This window comes from Ixodes scapularis, unplaced genomic scaffold (assembly GCF_016920785.2).
Source record: "Ixodes scapularis isolate PalLabHiFi unplaced genomic scaffold, ASM1692078v2 ptg001158l_1___fragment_3__unscaffolded, whole genome shotgun sequence".
In the NCBI taxonomy this organism is placed as follows: Eukaryota; Metazoa; Arthropoda; class Arachnida; order Ixodida; family Ixodidae; genus Ixodes; species Ixodes scapularis.
The window spans coordinates 3,070,001-3,077,500 of NW_024610108.1; the positions used below are offsets into that span (position 1 = coordinate 3,070,001).

General features: G+C 45.9%; 2 non-coding genes across 2 annotated transcripts; both read right to left on the reverse strand.

Annotated features, from left to right (window-relative positions):
• Window positions 1–184: 184 nt before the first annotated feature.
• LOC120845475 lies at window positions 185–337 on the reverse strand. Its single transcript, XR_005716676.1, has one exon. It is a non-coding gene; the product is annotated as a 5.8S ribosomal RNA (ribosomal RNA).
• A 436-nt stretch (window positions 338–773) lies between these two features.
• LOC120845566 lies at window positions 774–2,589 on the reverse strand. The gene has a single exon (XR_005716768.1). It is a non-coding gene; the product is annotated as a small subunit ribosomal RNA (ribosomal RNA).
• Between the last annotated feature and the right edge of the window lie 4,911 nt (window positions 2,590–7,500).

Genomic DNA, 7,500 nt, shown 5'->3' on the forward strand with positions numbered 1-7,500 from the left:
ATGCAGTGTTCGATAAAAACTCGTAGGAGGAGGAGGACTGGTTAAGCGCACGCGTGCAATCGCACCACTCGTGCATTTGCTCAAAGAAAACGCAACGCAAGAAAGCATAAAACTGCGTGCTGCCCTCGATCCGACACAGTCAAAACGAGGTAGAAAACAAATTCTCCTCTCTTGATATATGATCCGACCCTCACACAGACGAAGCCACGGGAAGGCCCGAGGCCGCAATGTGCGTTCAAAGAGTAAGTGCTCAGTGTGTCCTGCAATTCACACCAAGTCTCGCAGCTGGCTGCGTTCTTCATCGACCCGAGAACCGAGTGATCCACCGCTTAGAGTCGTGTCAATGTGTTTGGATTTTTCAATCAGTACGACAAAACACAAGTTGTTGTTTTTTTTCGCGCCCGGCACATCCCATGCCATCTCGAAAGCGCAAAAAAAAAGCTTCTTCTCAAACGCCTCTTCGTTAATCAAAACAAAAGGGCGATCCTCGAGAAGAGACGAAAAAGGGGGCGATGCGCCTTTTGTAACCCGCGGATTGTCCCGGTGCACTTGAAATCTCCTCTCAATCGAGGCAGCAGAGGGATCCCGCTGGGCGCATCATCGAAAGGAACGGAGGCCACCCAAAGAAAAAGGCACATCCGAACCACAGTTTTTTTTTTGTGCCGTCCCGACGGCATCCAAGCTTGGTCGGGATCGGCGCCAGATAAATTCGCACATCGAGTCCATTCCCCGTACAAGAGGAAGAAGACAAAACGATGCAAAATAACATCCGGTAATGATCCTTCCGCAGGTTCACCTACGGAAACCTTGTTACGACTTTTACTTCCTCTAAATGATCAAGTTTGGTCATCTTTCCAACACACCGGCGCAACCGAAAGGCCGCTCCGGGTATCGGTCCGAAGACCTCACTAAATCATTCAATCGGTAGTAGCGACGGGCGGTGTGTACAAAGGGCAGGGACGTAATCAACGCGAGCTTATGACTCGCGCTTACTGGGAATTCCTCGTTCAAGGGGAACAATTGCAAGCCCCTATCCCAATCACGAAGGAGGTTCCACGGGTTACCCAGTCTTTACAGACAGGGATAAAAACACGCTGCTTCCTTCAGTGTAGCGCGCGTGCGGCCCCGGACATCTAAGGGCATCACAGACCTGTTATTGCTCTGTTTCGTGCGGCTAGGAGCCGCTTGTCCCTCTAAGAAGGGTGCAAGGTGCAGAGAACCACGCACCTATTTAATAGGCTAGAGTCTCGTTCGTTATCGGAATTAACCAGACAAATCGCTCCACCAACTAAGAACGGCCATGCACCACCATCCACCGAATCAAGAAAGAGCTCTCAATCTGTCAATCCTCCCAGTGTCCGGGCCGGGTAAGTTTTCCCGTGTTGAGTCAAATTAAGCCGCAGGCTCCACTCCTGGTGGTGCCCTTCCGTCAATTCCTTTAAGTTTCAGCTTTGCAACCATACTTCCCCCGGAACCCAAATACTTTGGTTTCCCGGAAGCTGCCCGCCGAGTCATTTGAGTAACTCAGGCAGATCGCTGGTTGGCATCGTTTATGGTTAGAACTAGGGCGGTATCTGATCGCCTTCGAACCTCTAACTTTCGTTCTTGATCAATGAAAACATTCTTGGCAAATGCTTTCGCAGTAGTTCGTCTTGCGACGGTCCAAGAATTTCACCTCTAGCGCCGCAATACGAATGCCCCCGTCTGTCCCTCTTAATCATTATCCTGTATTCCAAAAACCAACAGAACAGAAACAGGATCTTGTTCTATTATTCCATGCACTGTTATTCAGGCGAATCGCCTGCGTTGAGCACTCTAATTTTTTCAAAGTAAACGCGCCGGCCAAAGCAAGGCACCTGATGAAGGGAACCAAGCCACGACAGGCATGATGTTCAGCACGGGCCGTAACGTGGTGTCCACGCACTTCCCGCCTGTAACTGAGATCCAACTACGAGCTTTTTAACCGCAGCAACTTTAGTATACGCTATTGGAGCTGGAATTACCGCGGCTGCTGGCACCAGACTTGCCCTCCAATGGATCCTCGTTAAAGGATTTAGAGTGTACTCATTTCAATTACGGGGCCTCAAAAGAGTCCCGTATTGTTATTTTTCGTCACTACCTCCCCGTGCCGGGAGTGGGTAATTTGCGCGCCTGCTGCCTTCCTTGGATGTGGTAGCCGTTTCTCAGGCTCCCTCTCCGGAATCGAACCCTGATTCTCCGTTACCCGTAACAACCATGGTAGGCGCATAACCTACCATCGACAGTTGATAAGGCAGACACTTGAAAGAAACGTCGCCGGCTCGTGGCCGTGCGATCAGCACAAAGTTATCCAGAGTCACCACACAAAACGGACCGAAGCCCGATTGATCTTGGTCTAATAAAAGCACCCGTCGCCCCGAGGGGCTTCGGGCTCACTGCATGTATTAGCTCTAGAATTGCCACAGGTATCCAAGTAGGAAGAAACGATCTAAGGAACCATAACTGATTTAATGAGCCATTCGCGGTTTCGCCTTGTTTCGGCATGTACTTAGACATGCATGGCTTAATCTTTGAGACAAGCATATGACTACTGGCAGGATCAACCAGGTAATCTTTTCGTGGTGGGTCGCCCCAAACCCTACCAACGCGCGGACGCGGGGCCACCGTCAGGCGCCCCTTACGAACCGCAAACACACACAACGCTTAGGAATTACCTCCAAATCCAAGAAGAAATGAAGCACGTTCGAGCGCGCAGCCGGAATATCCCCGACCGAGGTCGGTACCGACGCGGCAAGAAGCGCATAAATTTCTTTCTCGTCGTAGCAACAGAAAGTCGTACGCCAAAAAAATCATTGACGACGCCTTCGCAGCGTTGCCGAGCTTTCAGGTCCCGTGAGGACGCGAGGACGCACCCCGGCCTTCGGTCAGAACGCACTCGTCATTTCACACCGTTCGGTTAGCGCGGACGCTCCGAAACACCCTCCTCTCGCATTCGTTTTCAAGACACAGGTGCACCCGAGAACCGACCCCAACGGCAGACGCCAGAGACCGCAGGTACCTTGCTGTAACGACCATGCGGCGGAGGCAGCGGCCGAGACGGCGACGAAAGGCGTCGGCGACGTCGTCAGACGCCGCTCGCACCAATCGAACGCTCGACAGACCCCACCTCCACATAATAGCACCGATAAGTATAAAGATCCTTCAAGAGCATTCTGTACATAGTTTGTGGTTATCAGTTTCGGTGACTGACTGACTGACTTACTGTCTCTCACTCATGTGGCTCCTCGTTATTCAGTATCATTTATTTGTCCTTCTTTCTTTCTTATTTTTTCCCCTCTCTCTCCTTATATATATATATATATATATATATATATATATATATATGTATGTATGTATGTATGTATGTTTGTGTGTATATATATATATATAAATGTTCTTTTTTCCTGTGTGCCTCTATATATACATACATACATACGTACATACATCCTACCCCTATAAAAAAAATTATTTCTCGCTTTTTATTAAAAACGTGCTGACCCCTGCTTGACTCTGATTACTTCTTTTCGACTTTCAGTTCATGTTAACATGGTCAACAGAAAGTTTATCGACTTTGTTATTACAAAGTAAACCAATATTTACACGGGGCGTTTCATGCGTTTTGAATTGTGTCAGAGCCGAACAATGAGCGCTATAGTAAGTGAGATTGTCACTGCTTTTAATCCGAATGCTCGCGGTATCGCGCGTGTTTACGGCAGGCTTCATAATAGGCAATTTTCTTTCTTTACACTACTCTTCTTTGCTCACTTCATTGTTTCTACCATTGGTTTCGTTTGGAAGGCCCCGCCACTTAGTTTCCGACAAAGTCCTCTCAAGGAACGAAGTGAGAAGCACGGGATTAACAAAAGAAAAAGATGCGTGTTTTCTAGCGGTTACCCGTGTCGCTTTGCGACACGGGCTTTCTGGCGCTTTCAACTGGGCGAGAGCCGAACAATTTACCCTACTGCACTTGCGACGGGCAGCGCTTTCAAACGGAATACTGGAAATCTCGCTTACTTTTCTGGCAAGTTTGATAGGAGACAAATATTCTTTTCACGCGAATTGTTCGCTCTATTTCTAATCTCTCTCTTCCGTGTCCTTGGCGTAGAACGCCCGCTTCGTCTCCCACAAAGTACTTCCGAGGAATCAAGTGCAAATCACGCGACTTTAAAATGTGCGTGTTTTCTAGCGGTTACCCGTGTCGCGAGGCGACACGGGCTTTCTGGCGTTTTCAACTGGGCGAGAGCCGAACACTGTACACTACTGCACTTGCGACGGGCAGCGCTTTCAAACGGAATACTGGAAATCCCGCTTACTTTTCTGGCAAGTTTGATAGGAGACAAATATTATTGTTTTCACGCGAATTGTTCGCTCTATTTCTAATCTCTCTTTTCCGTGTCCTTGGCATGGAACGCCCGCTTCGTCTCCCACAAAGTACTTCCGAGGAATCAAGTGCAAATCACGCGACTTTAAAATGTGCGTGTTTTCTAGCGGTTACCCGTGTCGCGAGGCGACACGGGCTTTCTGGCGCTTTCAACTGGGCGAGAGCCGAACACTGTACACTACTGCACTTGCCATGGACAACGCTTTCAAACGGAATACTGGAGATGTCGCGTGCTTTACTGCCAAGCTCAATAAGAGACGAATTTCTTTCTTTTCACGGGAATTATTTCCTCTATTTCTAATCTCGCTCTTTCGTTTCATTGGGAAGGAACGCGCGCTTAGTTAGCCGCAAAGCAGTCTGAATTAATCACGTCCAAAGTACAGAATTTTACAATATATAGTGTTTTTACCGGTTGACCGCGTCAGAAAGCGTACCTTTCCGACGAGGTCTGTGTCGCTTTGACGTGAGCGGGAGCAACGCGATTTGGGCTAGTGCACGCGAGATTGGCAGCGCTTCTAATTCCAGTACTGTAGATATTGCGTGCATTTTTTACACGCTTGAGGATGTGGGATTTTCTTTCTTGTGACGTGACCCGTTTGTCAAATTGTGTCTCGCTTTTTGGTATCGTTTAAGAAGCCCGTCCGCTTACAATCCTAAAAAAAAAAAAAAAAAAGAAATTAGTAAAGAAAGACGCCTATACTTTTTTGTTGCTCTTTTTTTATTATCTGCGCAGGATTTTAATTTGTGTAAGTTTTGTTTACCGTCCCGACTACGTAGACGTTCGTACATGCCCGTCCTCGCGCCTCGAATTGTGTGCGAGCGAAATCAATCTCCCCAAGCTAGCTTCAGAAATTGCTCGAAAATCGAACGTGAGGAAAGCCAGAGATACGTGGTTTTCACAGGTCGTGCAAGATTAATCCATAAAGTGCGATATTGGTATATATATATATATATATATATATATATACATACATACATACACATACATGATTTCTGCGACAAATAGGAAGACAAAAAGACCATGTTCAAGCATAATATAGGAACATTGACACTTTGCACACACAAGGGAGGTCAAATGGCAGGTTTTTCTTCCTTGTGCAGGAAACTTTATTGCAATGTCAGAAGGGAAGTTCCACTCTAGAATTGTGCGCTCAATAAAGGAGGAAAGGAAATGCACCTGAAAACCTTCACAGTTCAAGTAAGAAAACATTTCGAAACGACAGTTTGTTTTCTTGCAGGGAGGAGAAGAGGGGAGAGAGGGAGGGAGGGAGGGAGGGAGGGAGGGAAGGAAGGAAGGAAGGAAGGGGGGGGGTTGCCATGCACGGTGAAGACCAGAGTGTCGAACCGAAAACCGAAGCGAACGAAAAACCGGAACCGAGGAGTTAGTTTCAGCCGAACCGAAACTGACCCGCCAACTTGGAACTGTACGGAAGAAAATATAACTGTCTATTAGTCTGACGATCAATAGAAGTACAAGGGTGTACGGCAGGGATAGCTGAAAAAAAAAAGGCTCTATGGACTTGGAGCGGCAGCCCAAAGTCGATGACGACGAAAAGAAAGCACACAGTTTCGGAAAACAGGTGGTAAGAAAGCGACAAATTAAGTAGCCGTCATGTCGAGTTGATTGCTTAGCTCTATTTAAGATCAAGGAAAAAAAAAGTAGCACAATTGATGCTTACTTGCTAAATTGAATCAACCATTATCTTGTAAAGAAAAAAAACCTCAAATGCCAATCACCTGTATTTTAGGCGACCCAACAGACTGATAACTTTTAAATTCAGGCTAAAATATAACACAAAAAAAAAAAAAAACAAGGAAAGAGATATGTATGTAGCTTGTCATTTACTGCTCCATCAAATTTAAATAAAGCAATTTATTTCTCGGCACCTGAAAATAAGCGAACCCTACAAATGAATGGAAAGATACCCGTTTGCACTCTTGAAATAGTGCCTATTACGAAAAGAAGCACCAGGTAAATATAATATCACTTTAGCTTCTTCTTTTTCTTTTTAATACGGTACGCTGTTGGTTCATCTTAGTAAAATATATAAAATAGCGCAAAAAAGACGAGGACAAGGAGTATACAGGACAGGCACTCACTTTAAACTAGCTTTATCCAGGAAAAGTAAACATACATATATAGCTTTTATTCACGATAAGTGCCGAGGGCAGCCGAGAAGGCGGCAATAGCCCCGGATGGTTTGATCGTGCTGGGAGACACCAGCATCCCAGCTCAAATATCTTCTACCCTTAAGAATATGTGCTGCTTTGCCTGTCGTGTGTATATACATGTTCACTTTTCCTGAATGAAACTAGTTCAACATCAGCGCCTGTCCTGTATACCTCTTGTTCTTCTATTTGTTGTGCTATTTTAATGTCCTACATTACTTTTGTGCTCCCGCAAATCGAAGCAAACCAATAAAAAATTCGGTTCGACACTCTGGTGGAAACTAAAAGCTTAGAAAGAAAGAGGAAAAAAAGAAAAAGGAAAACATTTCTACAATAATGATAAGCAGGAGGAGGAGGAGGAGAACAAGAAGGCTAATAATGTGGAAAAAAAAAGACACGACCCAAATAAATCAATACAAAGGATGGTATAAGTCATGCATACTTACCACATGTAAAATTAATTTAAAAAAAAATTAGAAAAAAAATGTGTATTTATATATATATATATATTTATATATTTTTTTTTCTTTTATCCAGAGGCTTTGGCGGACGCACAGCACTGCACTGCACTGCACTGCACTGCACTGCACTGCACAACACAACACAACGAGAGACTTTCCACAAACACACCACTGCGTACGAGGACACGACCACGTAGAGCTGCACGAAAACAAGCGCCGTAACTTAATAAAAAAAAATAAAAAAATCCTTTCACTGGACGGACGGCACAAGAACGGAAACTGCTCGAAGAGCACACACACACACGACACATATTAATGAATTAATAAGGGGCACAAGTAGAACCTAGTTGGGCGATACGTAGGACACGGCACCCACACCAGAGGCCTTGCACAAGCACAGCACTGAGCACTGAGCACTGAGCAGCAGGTCACAGGACAGAAACGACGTCCACGCTGAGTAGGCCGAAGGCA